The sequence below is a fragment of the Amblyomma mixtum genome, chromosome 8 (genome assembly GCF_055824585.1).
Source record: "Amblyomma mixtum isolate Tamu chromosome 8, ASM5582458v1, whole genome shotgun sequence".
NCBI classification, from domain to species: Eukaryota; Metazoa; Arthropoda; class Arachnida; order Ixodida; family Ixodidae; genus Amblyomma; species Amblyomma mixtum.
Window position 1 is genome coordinate 47,071,727 of NC_143019.1, and position 17,694 is coordinate 47,089,420.

Sequence of the window (17,694 nt, forward strand, 5' to 3'; positions counted from 1 at the left end):
AACCGAGATGCAGACCAAAAAAGTAGAATAAAAGAGAAGAAGAAAAAAACTTATGCGAACATTTCTGAGAACCAGGGAAAAGACGCCCTTGGGACTATTTGTCCTAATTGGCCCTTTCTGACTTCAGTGTCTTTCCTTAATCGCCGCAGTATGCAACGCAGTTTCAAATCGTAACGCCTAGGTTGGAAGTTCTGGTTTTCTTCGTACTGCTTACTCTGTCTTCATTTATTTATTTCTTATTCTTTCTAATCCTTTCTTTCCTTCGTGCTTCTTTCTTATTTATTGCCTATATCTAACACAGAATTTCTCAATGAACGGAGACAAAATAAGAGAATACACGTGTACGGGTACCGTGTCAACTTTAGCTGAATTGAACTACAGTCCAACTCCGTTATAACGAAATAATAGATATAACGAAGAAATGACGATTCCTCTCGGAAGCTCGGTCAGCACTGACTATAACGAAGCTATGCCTATAAAGAAATAATCGCCGGGACTTCGATATAACGAGGTTAAACTGCATCCGCTGGATTCTGAAAGGAATAATACACCAAGCGGAAAACCAACGCTTCGTCCAAACTTTACGCAGCACAACTGCAACGACGAGTGCAGTCCTACCTAATACAGGCGTGAATGGGGATAAGCCTAAACCGAAGCTGCATCGAAGCTATTCCTTCAAAACTCATTGGTGTTATAAAATGAATGGATGCCGCAGGATGCGCATGTGACAATGCCGTTTTGGTACAACTCGCGCTAGTTAACTCACGCAGCGTTGTAGCACTGAATTCACTCTCAGAATCGGAACGACGATCACTCTAAATTCAGGGAAGTTTCCAGTGAATCGGTGCCACGCTAAAGAACTCTAGCGGAAATAAATATCATCTGATAATAATCACCGACTTTCTCTGACGCCTGGCGGTGTTTACTGAGCTCTTGTACTTCAACCAGGCAGCTGCCACAGGCAGTTTCGGATTATTCAACTACAATGAGTGCGTACTAGCTCTGGCACATAACAGGAAATACCATCAACGTGTGCTTTTGTGTTTCATAAAGTTTTAAAGTTGCCACGACGCAAGACATGACACAAGAAAAAAGAAAAAAAGAACTGCGTCCGAGGAGCTAAATTAAGCCACAGAAATTCTTGTTTACAACATAAAGGGCTTAATTTCCGACTAAAGATAAAAGAGAAGACCCAGTAATGTATACGCTCGCTGTTGCATCATAATCGGGATATTTATGGCGACCCCATGTTGGACAGCGTATACACGCGACAGCAAAGCGAAGAAGCTATACTGGTCCCTCTCGTGTATTCCTTAACACAGGTCCATGCAGTTTTCCTTCCGCACGGAAGATTCCGATCGCCGTTTAGATGCTCTGTACCCTAAATATCTGGCGAATTTCGAAGAGGCAGCCAGCTTTACTGTTTGGCGAAATAAAGGGTACTAACGCATCAAAATCGTTAAATGTAGACCTGTATATAATCACGGGTCATGCTGCCAATGAAAATGAACACTTATAGAAGAAGAGGAAAGAAATCTAGCTGCTCTGAAGGGCAAGTCGTCGGGAGAGTTCTTACGCCAATTATCCAGCTGCCCAGCCTACTGCTGTCTCAGCACAGTTTCCTGACTGACTTGCAGCTTCAACTGGGCTTACCTGAGCAATGGGTAAAACATCGAAGACAGTATGTTGCGCAAAGCTTCAGAGCAAAACTGGATGAATTATGAACTGCACTGGCCGATAAGGTCCCAGCCATTCGTCAGTAATAGCACTCCTATAGCGCATCGTGTCTTGACGCTCCATTTCCCGGATCTCTCAGACTGCCCGTAGAGTCTCCCTGAGGGGAAATCTTCGGACCACTTCATTTGGTCGAGGGCAGTGGGGCTGAAAGTCTGTCGTCAGCCACGCCTGTTGTTAGGTCATCGGCTAAACTAAACCGTGAGACCATAAAAACGGCAAAAAATATGTGTATGCAAAATAGCTAAAAAGTAACAACGTTTTGGTAATGAGGCCTACGGATTGCCGACCGTGATGTTTCGCGTCATCGACCCAATTTGATAATCTCGTGCGGTTCCTGGAGAACTTCGCCGCTGCGATGAAAAATGGTCCCGGACCACGTTCTCTCGTAATCAGTTGCGTCTACGCTGCTTTAAACACGCTCGCTGCGAGGACTGGAAAATTGAATTGTGCCTTTCCAAGCTGGATGTGCCTGCAGTTCTGATTTTATCAAGATTTTACCCCCAGGGAAGCGCCAATTTTGATAGGAATGGGTAGAGTAAAATGAATTCTGCTCGTTGCTACTCGTCTTGTCAAGTTTTGTGCCTACCTAAAATGAGAAATTCATAAAACAAGTTTGCCATAGCGCGCGGGTATTCAAACAGAAGCCTTCGTATTTTCATAATCCTCTTCGTTGCGCCTGTGCCAAAAGTTTCACCGCTCCCTTCGGGTACTAGCGGTCCCCAGTGTATTACCCACAGCTCTATTCCTTGGGCGCAGGGTGTGGTTGTAGATGATCGTCCGAATTCGGCTACTGTTAATGTCTTTTTTTTTTAATCTACATTTGGGCTCATGCATATGGGAGTGGAGCCGCCAGTTCACGGTCCAACAGATTGCAGCTTATCGTCGCATGCGTTAAGGTGGGTTCAGACGAGCGTACCGGACCGCGGAGGATCGGCGCGGACCACCTACCACGGGACGCACACGTCTCTCCTCTGAGAGACTGCGAGCGTCCTGCACCGAGTCCGATAGGGCGCAGCACGCTCAAGGTCACTCAAATGAGTGACGTCTGCGTCACGTGGTAGGCGGTCCGCGCCGAATCTCCGCGGACCGGTACTCTCGTCTGAACCCACCTTTACGGTAATTAAACGTACCGCCTTGGGCACAGTGAAAAGCGAAGAAACGGATAACCAAGCTTCTGACTCTTTTCATCTTTTTTCTTTGTGTCTCCCCCACCCTCCCCGAAAGCCTGCAAGAAAAAAATACGGGAAATAAGGGTAAAACAAGAAAAATATACTATGTTTTTAAGATCGCAAGCGCCTATTTCGGCCAGACTCGTCTTGATCATTCTCAAAGCAAAACTTGTTCTTTTTTTTTCTCCCATCGATCTTTTCTTGCATAGGCTCCTAGTTGTTGTAATGGAGGGCTATGGCTTCGGGTGGTGATTAGCAGAGAGAAGGGTTTGACATTTCTGTTTCACCAGGTATGGGATCAAGGGTGGGTGCCTTTGCTCGTGGTGCATATACCGTTCATATGCCATGCATACGGCTCATAAATTGTCAGACATGTCTTGTACACCACATAGCCTCGCTTTTTCCATTTTATGCCTATTTTTCAACCCTGGGCACCTTAGTATATTTTACAAAAATTTTTTGTACACTTCTGTTCTATCAACGCATTTTAATAAAGTGCAAGAACGAGTTACGCAATCACAAAAAAAAAACATTATTTGCATTGTACTGCACCTGGATGAACCATAGCTGGCAGGAGTTCGGGGAGGTTCCTTGTATTGGTTAGCCTAAAGGAACCAGCAGCAAACGTATAGCCTTTGTGACCTAAAAAGACGAGACAGGAAATAAATTAAATTATTCGGCGGAGAAAAACACTCCTCTGTCTCACACTTCCATATTCAATGCTGGAATGATGATTCCAAGTTCAAAGTCTGCCATTTAGTACAGCGAATCATATAAGGAAATATATAGGAACCGAATGACGGTGCTGATGGTTATCGACAGATATCGAATTACTTCCACAGAGATTCCTTTTCACTTCATTTCGTTTTGTTGCCTTAAAGGCCTCTTAAAATGGATGTTACATACAAGAACAGAAACCACAAATTCACAATAACATGAAAGTTTCTACATTATCAGCGAAAAGACTAGGGCAAGTGGTGATGGCAACGTTGTTTGGAAGGCTGTTCCCAGTCTGCGGCTGCACAAGGAAAGAAGGAATTAAAGAAAGTGAGACGGTGCGTGAGTGTGGGCGGGAAACTTGTAGGTGATGGCTGGTGCGATGAGATATGCGTGCTGAGGGGGAGAATATGAGGTGCTATGTGCGTAGGGCTGTGAAAGAATTTGTGAAATAAAGACAGGCTGCAATGCGACGGCGGAGCGATAAGGGTGATAATCCGGATGCTGTTTTTGAGGAGGAAACGCTGATGTCGTAAGAGTGCGACGAATGAATGAAACGAGCAGCGCGATTTGGAACAGATTCAAGGGCATTGATGAGATATTCTTGATGAGGATTCCAGATGGGTGATGCAAATTCTAGTTTGTACCTGACGAATTATTTATAAGCTAATAACTTTATATGTTGGGGAGCATGGTTCAGATGGCGCTTTAGGAAACCTAACGTCTTATTTGTTGACGATATTATGTTAGTAACATGCAAGCTCCAAGAAAGATCGCTAGAAATTGTTATGCCTAGATACTTGTAGGACCGAAAAACGAAGACGAACAAAGCTATGACTGAAAAACGAAGACAAACGAAGCTCAGAGGGGTCAGCTTTATGTAATCAAATTTATTTCTACTACTTCACGTAATGGATAAACCATGCACTCTAATTTCATATCTGCGCTAGAAAACATTAGATGCGCCCTGGAGAGTTTATACAACAAAGCGTGATTTACAGACGCATAGGTGGGATATAATTGAGCTTGCGTCAGATTTTAGCTTCCATAGAAAAGCTCTCAACGTGTGTTCAGCACACATAGTTCATTCTGAAGAAAAAGCTAACTTCCTGATACCAAAAACGTTATTGCACATCGTTAGGACCTCTCGCAAAAAAGAAATTTCGATGTAAGTTTTAGTAAGCTCGGATAGTAATTTGTACTTGGAAGAATAACGATCACTTCTTGTCATTCCATAATTTAGAAACGAGAGATATATACAGAAAATCCTGACTACTCCTGAGGATAAGTACATTTTGGTGAATGGACTACTCTCAAGCATAATGAATACACATATGCCATGCCGTGATGCATATTTGTGGCAGAGATAAGAGACGCAATCGGTGTTTAGCGTGCTACAGTCGATACTAGTCAGCAACGAGAGAAAAGTTCACAGGGACACCTAACTGCTTTACGTGTTGGCAACACGATAGCATCGGAAGTTGTTGATGCCTTCACCGGAAGTAACGTCACTTCCGACCTGCTGATGTCACTTTACTCCACCTAATGGGCGAATTTTATGATGGACACGTTTTTTTCCTGATGAGACTTTTAATGCTACAGCATTAAAAATGCAACCTAATAATCACAAAGGGCAACCCACTTCCCTCACTGTTTTTCTACTCATACCCCCGCTATCCGACTTAATTTCCTCCACATTCTGAAAGCATTGAACCAAAACAGGCTCTATCATCCCTTAATTACAGTCTGTCATGGCATTGCGAAGGTGGGGTCGTCTAACATGTCGAGGGTATTCAATTTACAGCCACAGTTCACCGCTTCGCGCGTGGTTGCCTTCCGAGAGCCCAAGAACCCAAGCGGTCGTGCACTGTCGTGTGGACGCCACGGATTTAGGGACATTATGCCAGCGCAGCCGGGATTAAGTGAGGGGAGGTAAAAAAAAAAGATGGCGCCCGCAAAGACACGCGTACTGGCTGGCTTTCTAAACCACCGGGCTCCATTCATCATTTTCAAAGGTCGACGCTTTATCGGCGCCGGATGAGGCTTACCGATCCAGCAAACCCGTGGACCTCGCAAGCGCTTAAAGCACCGCTTAAACTGCTCGCTCGCAATGCCCAGCCTCGGTCGCAACAAGCTCGGCCAGTGAAACACGCAAGGAATGAGAGATGAGTTTACTTGAAGTCTGGACGTCTCTGAGGAAGGCCAGAGTGCTCCCTCTCATACTTTTAATGAACAAACACTAAATGTTACTTCAAGGCACAAACATTCAGGCACACTGCATAATTTTCAGAATCGTAATACCGTACATTATGAAGTAATACACAGAGCCGAGAGCAACGCTTTCGTTTGTACTCATGGCGCTTAAGTAGTTTACATTCTCTTTGAGAACATTCTTCACATTTCAATTAGCCTTTTGGAAGCCAGCCATGTTGTAAAAACATCAAAACGTAAATAACCCGTTTCTAATTACTCCGGTTGGTTTCTAGCCGAGTTCTAGTTAGGTGATAGAGTATCTTTTCATCTCTCCGAGGAAAAGGCATCGGTAAACTTTCGACGGAAGAAAACGACCCTTTTAATCGCCTAAAACTTCCGTTCGCGGGCACAGAGCCGCCGAAGGGAGTTGGGGCGTTTATGCCCCTGCGACTTACTTGATAAAGAAGCGACCTTCCCTGCATTTCCCGACCCAGATCTTCCAACGGCGAGGGTTGCGTTACTTATTTTTTTAGAACATTTAGATGCTAAGAAGAGACCGATCACCGCCAAATCTAAAGAGATTGCCTGCGCTATCCGCGAAAATAAACCGACGTCCCGTCGTCTCCATCTATAGATACGCTCTGCCTCGACTCTTAGCGACGAAAGCGACCTTAGTGCTTGATACCGGAAAAGCTATGCACACGCGCCGGCGACCCGGAGGAATGGAAGTCTTACCCGGAAAACATCTGTAGAAAACCGGAAACGGCCCTGAGGGGATACAAAAGAAGACGAGTTTGAACGAGTCTCCTCGCAGTCCTGTTGTCAATACGAACGGCTCAGCAGTTTCAGGTCGCAGCGCCATCTAAAGAGGAGACAAGCAGTGACGAACATTTCACTACACCGTCTGCGCGAAGGCAGACGGTTGCTGAAGACGCTACCGGCTGCATGTTCTGTTTATAATGCCGCCATATTTCACTGCGAACGTATCGGTTCGAAGAGGGCGGAGGAAGGCGGCTCAGCGCGCCCGTCTGTCAGCGACAGAAAGCCTTCAGAAACTTTGCCTCGTTTTCGCGCCGTTTTTGTAGCGCAAACTTTACCTGACGAGGTCGCCACATAGCTTGAGGGCTTAGCGGGCGCATCGCTGAGGTCATAGCTGCGTTTTTCTCTCTCTCTCTCTCTCTTTATTTCCTTTCCTTTCGAAAAGGTAGGAGCCGGGACTAAAAGCTGTAAAAACAGCTTGACAGGGGCCCCGGCCCCCTACATGGTGGCTCTGCAGCGTGTCGGAAACAACATCACCATAACAAAGGAAAAATAAATACAGATACATATTACAGAGGCAATACAGTTCAAGAGCAACAAATAAATACAAATTGAACATTGCAAGGCAAACAACAGTTTGTAACGCTTCAAACACAGAAAAAAAGAAAACAAAGAAAAAAATAGATGAAGTACAATGTGTTGGACATTCTGGACACAGTATGTAACGAATTGAAGCGACAGTAAATTTCTACAAGGGACATGGGTACAATAATTACAGCGCAGAAAACGTCTCACATTACATTCTCATTCTGCGAGGCATAACTCCTCCCAGAGAGCTTCATGCTGTTACCTTGGGGAAAACCTGGTGCCACAATCCTTCACCAAGCACGGGAAGTCGGAAAAAGCAAGCTTCCCATTTGGGTTGTCTTGTGTTTCGCTAATAACAAAGACTCATCTGTGAAAATGTCAGTTTTTCTCTAGGCAAATGTGAAGAAAACAAATTCGTACTAAATCCAAAACGTACGTAAGACCAAATATTTACGTGTGAGCTGTCATTGGCAAAAGAATAAGAATGCACTGCCTCGATGAGTATAACTGCACACAATTGGAAGCACAGGTGCCCATTTTTCTTTAAAATTGAGAAATTTGCTCAAATAAGCTTTCCAAATTTTTTAGACGATATTTCTGCTAATCTAGAGTTTTAAAAGACATCTAGTAGCCTAAGTTAGGGGCTTAGGGCACAGCTATGTCTTACAAGCGAAATTCAATCAAGCCAACCAAATGCATTCCAGCCAAACGCTAGTCAAATCTATAACACAAGCCAAGTTTGCCCCCTCTGGCTTGCAGCGATCTTCGCTGCAGCACTCTTTAAGGTACTCCAGTCAGTCAACTGTGGCCCCTCTGCAGTAGTGGGGGACGAGAGAAAACCTCATAAAGCGTTGGAAGCTGCAGAGACTCCTGCGCATTTCCTCCATCACACAGCAAGCTCAGCAATATTCCACCGAACTCGCCAACCAAAACTGTGCACAGTTCTGTGCGTCCTTGAAAGGAACCCTCAGTACTGCACAAATCTGGTTCATAACGCGCGGTTTCATTGAACCCGACAAAGCCAAATCAGCCACAGATCGTGCACTCCAAACAATAGATCAACAATGTCATGCGTCCGACAAGGAACTCACGTACGCCTTGTGTACGCGTTATATTACCGACCTTCCTCTACCACTTTGTTCAACGGTCTTCCAAATCCCACACTTCATGCCTCAATAACAATGCATCTCAGCGCAACACACCTATTTGAGCGAACAACATCACAAATGCTATTATCGTTGAACTCAGTCACGCGCACATCAATGCCATCGCTGACTATTTCGGTGATGAACATTCTTATATAATCATTCCCGAGCCCGACATGAAGCCGACGCTTGATGCCCACCGACCCACCTCCTTAAAATCATGTTTTCTTCCAAAATTATATTGAAGACAATGACCCCTTCCCCTAGTGTGTTTGTATTCATGCCAGGGCTTTTGGCCCAAAACGCCTTCCTCCTCTTGCGAGCAGTAGTAGTAGTCCTAAACACCATGTGCAGAGGTTGAGCCTTAGGTTTACAGAACATCGACATCTCTCACGAGGTGATCCTTCAAGGCGTAAATGACTTTAACGGCTGCGAAAAGGTCTTTGCTTACGTGGAAACGTTTCTCACAGCGCGCACAGCCATGATAGGCATTGGTGAAAGGCGCTACAACGTCAAATACATGCCACACAAAGGCACACCGCCGCGAGCTATCATTTAATCCCAGCTCTTATACACTGCAGCTTTTACATACGTTGCAAGCGCTTCCAAGTGCACGCTTTACCCTATATGCGGATGATATAACAATATGGGCCACGAAGGGTTCCCTGGGCCAAAAATGACGGTCGATTTGCATAGTTAGGTAAAACGCGAATTAGGTGCGCAAGTACTTCGGTTTTCACTTAGGTTCCTATGTTCGGATCCATCGGAAATGAGACGGCACATGTTCTAGCTTGAGGCATCATCAGCTGAGTGGGGCCACACACGATGCTCACTTTTATACCTCTCTACCCTCCCCGTATAACGAACGTCTCGAGCTTTAACGTCGTCAGAGCAGACACTTCTCACTTCGTAGGGAATTATATACCTCAGACGCCGTTTCATGGCGGCAGATTCAGACAAACCCCTTTCCAAACCTCCATGGACTACATCTCATACACACAACTTCACGCGCCGACACATGTCCCTGGTGCCAGACCCGACCTACACTCTTCCACATTTCCTAAGAACATGAAGCTAAACAAAAGAATCTACAGATGCAAAACAGACCTTCTGAGCGGAGGGAGGAGCTGTTCACCAGCGCCCAACTGGCACTGAACCTCTTTTGGACGTCCTGTAGACATCCTGAACGTCTGTAGGACGTCCTGAATGTCCGTAGGACGTCCAGCGGAGTTTCAGTGCCCATAGGGCGATAGCCTGGGGGACCAACAGTCCCTCATACAACAGGTCCGCAGGGCTGCTTTTGGTCAGTGGAGCCTTGGAATAAGGACCCCATCCATAAGCTCTAGCAACTCCTTTTTGTTCAATAAAGTTTTTCATCACAGGGTAGGTAGTAGGTAGTAGGTTTTTTTGGCCATATTATATACAATATGCTCTCGAGGTGAGGCTAAAGGAGGTAGACCAAGCATGCCTCCTGACAAGGCCTACACCCCGATCACACATCATGGAAACGGGGGCCGAATGGACAAAAGATAAAAAAACAATGAGCAAACATGATCACAACAGAAAATAGTTAATGATAGACAATAATAAATATCAATTAACAATAAACAAAACATTTCATAATATGCACATTCAAAAAAAAGCAGAACACAAACACACACTCGAAAAAAACAACTAAGTATACAGAATCAGCTGAAATTTAACCGGGGGGGAAAGAATCGTCAGTTTTTTCTTGAATACAGACACACTATAACTTTCTAAAGCAATCTGAATAAGAGACTGGTAGGTATTACACAATGTTATAATTTGATAATCGGTTGTTTGTTTACCATAATTTGTTCTGGGTCTTGCAGTAGATAGGGCAACGGAACGTAGACCATACGCAACGTTTCTTGGTAAGTTTGGAAAACTCAGGCTTCCACCTCTACCGCCATTTATCAAATGACTGACTCATCTGACTCGCTTGCTGAGGTGGGCTAGGTAGTGGGTGAGAAGGGGAGCTGTAGTGGCGGGAGGGGAGCGCGGTTTAGCGAGAAATAAACTGGCTCGCTTGGCGCTTTGCATACGCTATTCGATGTGGAGGCTGCCGGAAGCAGGTTAGACCACCCACGCCCGAGTGAAGCCCCCAGTCCCACTTTCTCGGGGCAATACATCACCACCTCGAAAGAAGGGCAGACTCGGTACTCTGCAGCCTGTTCTTTCCTGATACAAAAGTTGAGAAATGTGTTTATATAGTATAGTGCGCCAGTTTTTATGCCGCGTGAATTTCGAGCAAGGGAGCAGCTGTCTTGGCCGGATCCGGGCGAGACCGCGAAAGGAGATAAAAGCGAGGTCGCGAGAGGCTATCAATCTCGGAGCTTCAGTGGGAAAGTTTCTGCGCATCTGAAATCGGCGAAAAGCAAGAAAATTCAAGAAAAATTTGCATTTTTCTATAATCTTTCGAGAGGTGACGGAGCTTTCTAGAAGGAAACTTTCTGACGGTCGCTGATGAAGGGGCCGACGGATTTAGATACAGAATCAAATCAAGTTTATTCTAAACATTAGTGCAATGTTAGGGCAACATTAGCTCAAAGAAGAAAAGTCGCCATTGACCGCCTCCCCACAGTCCGACAACGTGACTCGCAGCCTTAACCCCCACCCCCCCCCCCACCCCTTCCCCCACGCCTTTCGCGTCACAGCTTTCGACCTCCTCCCCCCCTCTCCCCCCATGCATACTTAAAGACGCTAGCTACTGCCCCCAGTCACCCCTGAAGGAGCCAAGCCGGCACCGAAACGTTGGGTTTCAAATTAAGGTTTTTGGTGGTAGATGTGTTAGAATTTATTAAAAATATCAAGGTGGCTACACCGGACGACAAGGAGACACTAAGCAAATTGTGTTCAGCTAAAAAAATTCTGACAGTCACCAAGAGTAACATGATCCGCTCGCCCGTAGCAAAACAAGTTCAGCGATTAAAGTCTTGAGTGCGTTAACGAGAGAGCGTTAGTACACCCACGTCGTTAAAAATTGTCCGGCGTCGGCAACCGCGACCATCTGAATCCTCGCCGCCCACCGTGGCAGGTGGAAGTTAAATGAATCATTGGTCGCAAGAAGTTGCTCAGGAAGAGAAACCTGGGCCTCATAAGCCCCACAAGTGGCTGTGCTTGAAACCGCCACCTGCCGTGGCAGTGGCGCAACGCTTAACCGCTGCACCACTGCGCCAGGAGGGGTATGGGTACTCCCAGATATCTATGAATGTAAATAGAGAATGACCAACACCGCATACATAAACATTAATCCACTAACTCCATCTCGTCATATCCTTGAAGGTGGAGCTTAAGTGTCCCCCTCCAGTTTTTTTTCTCAACTGAGTTTTTTCGTGGTGGCGGCAAGCGGACGACTAAATGCAAACGGTGAGTTCGGGCCCAAATGAGAAGTACTAAACTCAGACAATAAATAAAACAAACATCAGGTTTTCACAACCAGCCTGGAAGCGCAGTTATGCCATCGGACCCTAACAAAACCTATGAAAGAAAAGCTGCCAACAAACGAAAGGGCATCTGTATACAGAGATCACTTGAAAGTAAGAAGTATAACGTTGGGCGCACTTTTAACCGAGCCTGCAGGCAAAAAACGGAGTAACGGAGCAGAGCTCAGGCTGAGAGCAGTAGCCCTTGAAGCAAGCACAAGGTTACAAAAGGCTCTTAGAGTATCGAAAAATCAATGTTCTCGTGGGCAGAATTGTAGCGTGACAGTAAACCACGATGCCGAAACAGTTATGAAAGTTATAACTGGCCAGCTGGGAGAGGACAAGAAAGGGACCCTACCGCCATATCGGTCTCAAGAAACCACCACTGTGATCCATCTTGGTAGTTCGCTCGCGCCACCGCTCGCAGTCGGGGCCCGCTCATGTGGCCGATAGAGATCAATCATTCGAGGCCCTGTCTGCGTATGCTTTGGCAGATCTTTTCTTCACGCTTTCGACATCGTTCGCTGGAGCAGCACAAACTAGGGATTGAGATCTTTCGCTGTAGAACAAGACGCAGGGCTTTCGTTTCGCTTTGCTGATGTCGGCTTCTCTGCCTCAGTAGACCACAGCCACATTTGTCCTTCCACGCGACTGGAATAGGCAGGGAAAACGAAAGCACATGAGGATAAAGCTAACATAGTGCCAGACGAAAGTTCTGCTGATTTCGCAAAAGCAGTAATCTTTCTTTCAGTTCCGTTGGAACAAAAAGCCTGAAATGGCGGCATAAATGCAAGAGGGATGGGATGAAGTGGAGTAGGAGCCGGATACACCCCAGGTTAAGAACGACGAAGTCAGCGCTACTGCTATGAGCTCAGAACGCAATTAGGTTCTGTTAGCTGGCGCTTATCTTAAAAGCGAAGTTTACCTGTAGCTTTTGTTGCGGTTATCTTTCGTGGACTTTCATTTGGGCGAGAAATCCTAGGGCAGTCAATACGAATGACGCGGAGGGAAATGCGTTAGCATGTGGGCTGTAATTTCGTGAGCGCACTCACTCGTGGCGCCCTCTTTGTGCAGTAACGTCAACTAGTGCGTGTGTCAAGGATGTGAGGCGTCCTCTATGCGCTGCTGCGCAAACTACTGTCGTAGCCTGAGACGTTGGTAGCTTAACACGCGGAGAGAAAGGCTGCTTGACGTGTTTTCAAATTATTTGAAATAATTTGGCAGTTGTCAAATTTGTTCATATGAGGTGTCTAGTTTGATCAAGCGTTTGGTCAAGTGTCATCCAGCGTAGACTTCAAATCGGTCACGCATGCAAACTTTGGCTCGTGCGTCCAGGTGCCTGTGTGCTCTCGCAATTGTAAGCGGTCACACAAAACAGGTCACGCGTTCGCTCATGGGCCGGCACTTGTAAATGCCCGAGTGCCCCAGTGTTCTTGCGTTTGGACTTTACCGCGCACGAATAAAAACTGACGAAAACGCCAATTTTCAAGCACAGCATGAGAGCACGGGAATTAAACACGCGTGGACAAAAGCTGGGGGCGGTGGCCGAGTGGTCTAAAAACTGTTCCCAGGCGTGCTATTTTGACGTTTGTTTGTGCTATTTCCTTTCGGCTTTGTCACTTTGCTGTCGCCTGTGTTTGCCTCACTTCATCATTTCTATATGGCCTTGCAGTTCTATATATGGCAGTACAGTTTTAGCATACGTTTCTTTATAGACAGTCTATAGGCTATGAATAGACAAGTACATATCTACAGGAAGGCAATAGAGTCTATAATAGGTCTATAGAACTCCTACACAACATCTATAAAAGGGCGCTCTTTACGCACTGCATACATAAAAAGTTTGCTCACCCCAGGAAAGACCGCCGTCCGTTCCATCTGGCGGTCCTAACCAAGCACGCTCGCAGCCTCAAGGCAGCATCAAGGTTAATAAAACAACTCTAGCATCATTTCAACGCCGTCAATCGTATCCCACTCCTAACTACACCCTTCGCGGTTCCATTACATTACACGCACCTTCATATTAATATTTAGGTATCAGCCTAACACAGGATTTCTCTTGGACCACCCACATAATCAACATAACCAACGAAGCTAACCGTGTTCTTGGTTATCTAAAGCGTAACTTGCGCTTGGCACCTGCTTCCGTAACACTGTCCGCCTATTTAACTCTTGTCCGTCCTAAACTTGAATATTCATGCTCAATCTGGGACCCCCAACAAATTAACCTAGCCAAAACCCTTGAGTACTTCCAGAGCCGCACGATAAGATTTTTATATTCTGATTATTGATTATTCATAGCATACGAGCGTAACAGCATTCAAAACAAAAGCTAACCGCCCAGCCTTGAATCCCGTCGAAAAATAGCCAGACTCTGCTTTTTCCACAGGTTTTATCATTCGCCTTTGAGTCATTCCGTTATCACCTCTGCAGACCACCTTTCACTTCGCATCAGTCATCCGAAAGCTGTTCTTACACCTCGAGCATCCACTTCTGCGCACCTGAAATCGTTCTTCGCCCAGACAGCAAGAGTCTGGAACTACCTGCTCGCTGAAGCTTTCATCCATTCTGGCCTGGAATCCTCCATAACTGATTTAATTAAATGATATGTTTGCCCCCCCCCCCCCCCCCCCTTATGTAATGCCCCTAGTGGGCCTTTGAGGTACTAATAAATAAATAAATAAATTACAGCGCAGTTGTAAGCGCAATGAAACAACAATGTAGTGTGTGTTTTAAACATCAGTTTCCTGCGTCCTTGTCCTAATTCTGCGCTCCTCGGTCAGGCTACCAAACCAAGGTTTGGACACTTTGTTTCAGGCGTAGCGCACGCTCTGCACCAATTAGTTAAAGGCGCATTTACTTCCATGCGCAAATTCGCGCGCTAATGGCGACGGCAATTAAGTGAAATGTGTGTCGCGTAGCTCAAAGCGAAAGTTTTGCTCTTATGGCCGAAACAAATCATAATTGGAAAATGCCTTTCCGCGCAGCCTAGAAGACTAAATAATGGCTCTTTACCTCTCGAATATTTCGCGAGCGTAATGAATATCTATAGCAGCGCCGGAATCCATTGTTTCGTTCTCGGTGTGGAAACATCCAAGAAATTAGAATAGAAGAGAGAACAGGGTTAGCAACCTAGGAGACCAAGACGAGTAATCCTAACATGTTCAACATTCGCTGACAATAGTTTTGAAAATTGGGAAATTGTAAGATAGTGCATTGGAAATACTGAAGGTAAAGGTCTATTACTTCTGATATGTAGCAAAATATCTTTTAAAGTGTTTCTATCGATCGCAGCGAACAGTTAAGACTGCCATAGAAAAGCAATGGGGAATGCTTTTGACGATATCAAAAACGTTAATATAAAAAAATAAAAAGCTGCTGTCGGGTGATCTGCGGTTATATTGATTGTTATATTGAAATCTTACATTACATGAAAAAATTGCGTCCATCAAAGGTATCCCACTCAAAAATTGTTTTGTCCAGAATTTTTGGCTATGGATTATTCGGGAGGGAATGAAAGCACATTGTCATTATAATCTTGCAGGAATACCGAGCACTCGTGAGCCAACCTTAATCCCTTCCAGTGAAACAGTCGCACAGAAAACTTGTTCTTTTAATTCAACCAATGAGGGCTGGGGAAAACTCGTATTTCCTTTCCTTAGTGGGCGCAGTTGAAAACTGTGCACTCGTGATTTCTCCAGAGCAAAGAATAATACGCAGAAAATACAAAAAAAAGAGAAGGGAATGCGACAGAAAATAAGGATTGTGTACTGGTCGTGTTTACATAGCGGTCGAATTTTTGATAGCCCAAACTACCCACTCTGCAATTTTAGCTCGTCTCCCCAAGGCGGTGCAAAAAGCAAGTTCAGCTTAGTGTTCTCCGGACGATACATGATCATATGCTGCATGTTCGTCCTGCCTGTTTCAACCAAGCTTTACCCTCTGCACAGTTCGCTATTGCTTTATATATATATATATATACAACCACCTATTTAGTGGGAAAGCTCGCGCATCCTCTCTTACGACTTCGCTTCCGCCCTTCGTGGCCACATTTTCCCGTCCGAGCTGCAGATCTTTGCTGAATAATAGCGTTTTCCAGGTTATATTATATAACAATACAAACTCATATGATAGTTAGCGCTGCGCAACGCAGTGTTCAGCTGCAGTGTTTGCGTTGGGCAATATAACTTTTTTTATCCACTTTCATTTGTTAACGCCACGGTCGAGAGATCTCCGCTCGCGGAAGGAAGTAAGTTCGCGCCTTCCTTTTTCTGCTCCGGTTACGCTCAAAAAGATGCGCAGTTTCATCGCACTGGTTGAGCAGTTGCGCTAGAGAACTTAATAAAAAAAAACTCACAGGATGGTTAGCGCTGCGCAACGAGACATTTAATGACAGCTACTTCCAATTGATGGTGAATACAATGTTTATTTTTTTTTCTCTGATACGCACCGTGATGTCACTATGCTTTCGCTAGTGACGTCAGTGAGTTAAGCCCGCTCAGCTGGGCGTGTTGCAGTGACGTCACTACACCCTGACCTATTGCCCTGCCGCGGTGGCTCAGTGGTTACGGTGCTCGGCTGCTGACCCGAAAGACGCGGGTTCGATCCCGGCCACGGCGGCTGAATTTAGATGAAGGCGAAATTCTAGAGGCCCGTGTACTGTGCGATGTCAGTGCACGTTAAAGAACCCCAGGTGGTCGAAATTTCCGGAGCCCTTCACTACGGCGTCCCTCATAGCCTGAGTTGCTTCAGGACGTTAAACCCCAATAAACCAAACCAAACCAAACCAACACCCTGACCTATCATCGCGAGGCGCTCCACTGCTTCTCTCTCCCTCCTCTTTTAATTTCAACCTTGCACTCCTTCGTGTTACGCCAACGCCAGCGGCGCAGAAACTACAGATGTCACTGTAAAAACATCGACGGGAAGTAAGAGTGACGATATCGGTAGGGCCGAGCCATTCGATATGTTGTCGCCGCCGCCAACGGCACCAAAAAGCCTGAGTTCATACAAATACACAGCGAACAGGAGGCGCAGGTGAGTCGGTAAGGTGGTAATTGTGCCTGCACTGCTAAATTTATTCTCATACAGCCATTATCGCCCACACGAAATCATCTTTCCTTGGCGTCGCGGAAAAGGAGTGCATCATCATTGTGAGCCGTGGCATAGTGACAAAAGAAAGAAGGCTGGATCTGGAGTTCAGCAGAACTATCCAAATACTAGCCTTTTTTTTTACTTTGCGACATTTTCAGTAGCATTCGATAATATGCCAGCTTTTCTTATTCCTTTTATTAAGAAAAATTGCCCTATATTATGGTGCTCCACGAAAAGTGAATTTCAGGCAAATACTCTACCAGCCCCGCCTTCCAGTCCCAGCATAAAGCACAGCGCATGGTGTGCAGTTCCAAGTTTAAAACCGATAGTAATTATACAATTGCTCTACACTGCAAAAGTCGTTCGCATGCAAGAACTGGGTTTTACTGTTACGGTTTTCTATCGACGCTAACGAAAACCGCCCTTATGTAAAGGCAGCGATTACGTGGAGTCATTCGTAGTGCAAGCCAGCTCCATCTCGTGCCAAACGCTGTGATTAAGGCCGTGATCAGAATTCGACGTTCCGCAACAAGACCAGCAATTGTCTTCACGGTCATGTCTTGAAGGTCTGTGCTGAAAGCATTGCTCATTACTTAGTTATTCTATACTCGAAATCGTTAGATACAGGAATAATACCCCAGCAGTGGAAAAACGCTAACGTGGTGCCCATTCATAAGGGTGGTCCTAAAAACATAGTTGCTAACTACAGGCCGATTTCGCTTACAAGTATTAGTTGCAAAACGCTTGAACACATAATATATAGCGCATTGATGAAGCATTTGGAACAAAATGAATTTTTCACTCAAGCTCAGCATGGTTTCAGATCAGGTTACTCGTGTTCGACGC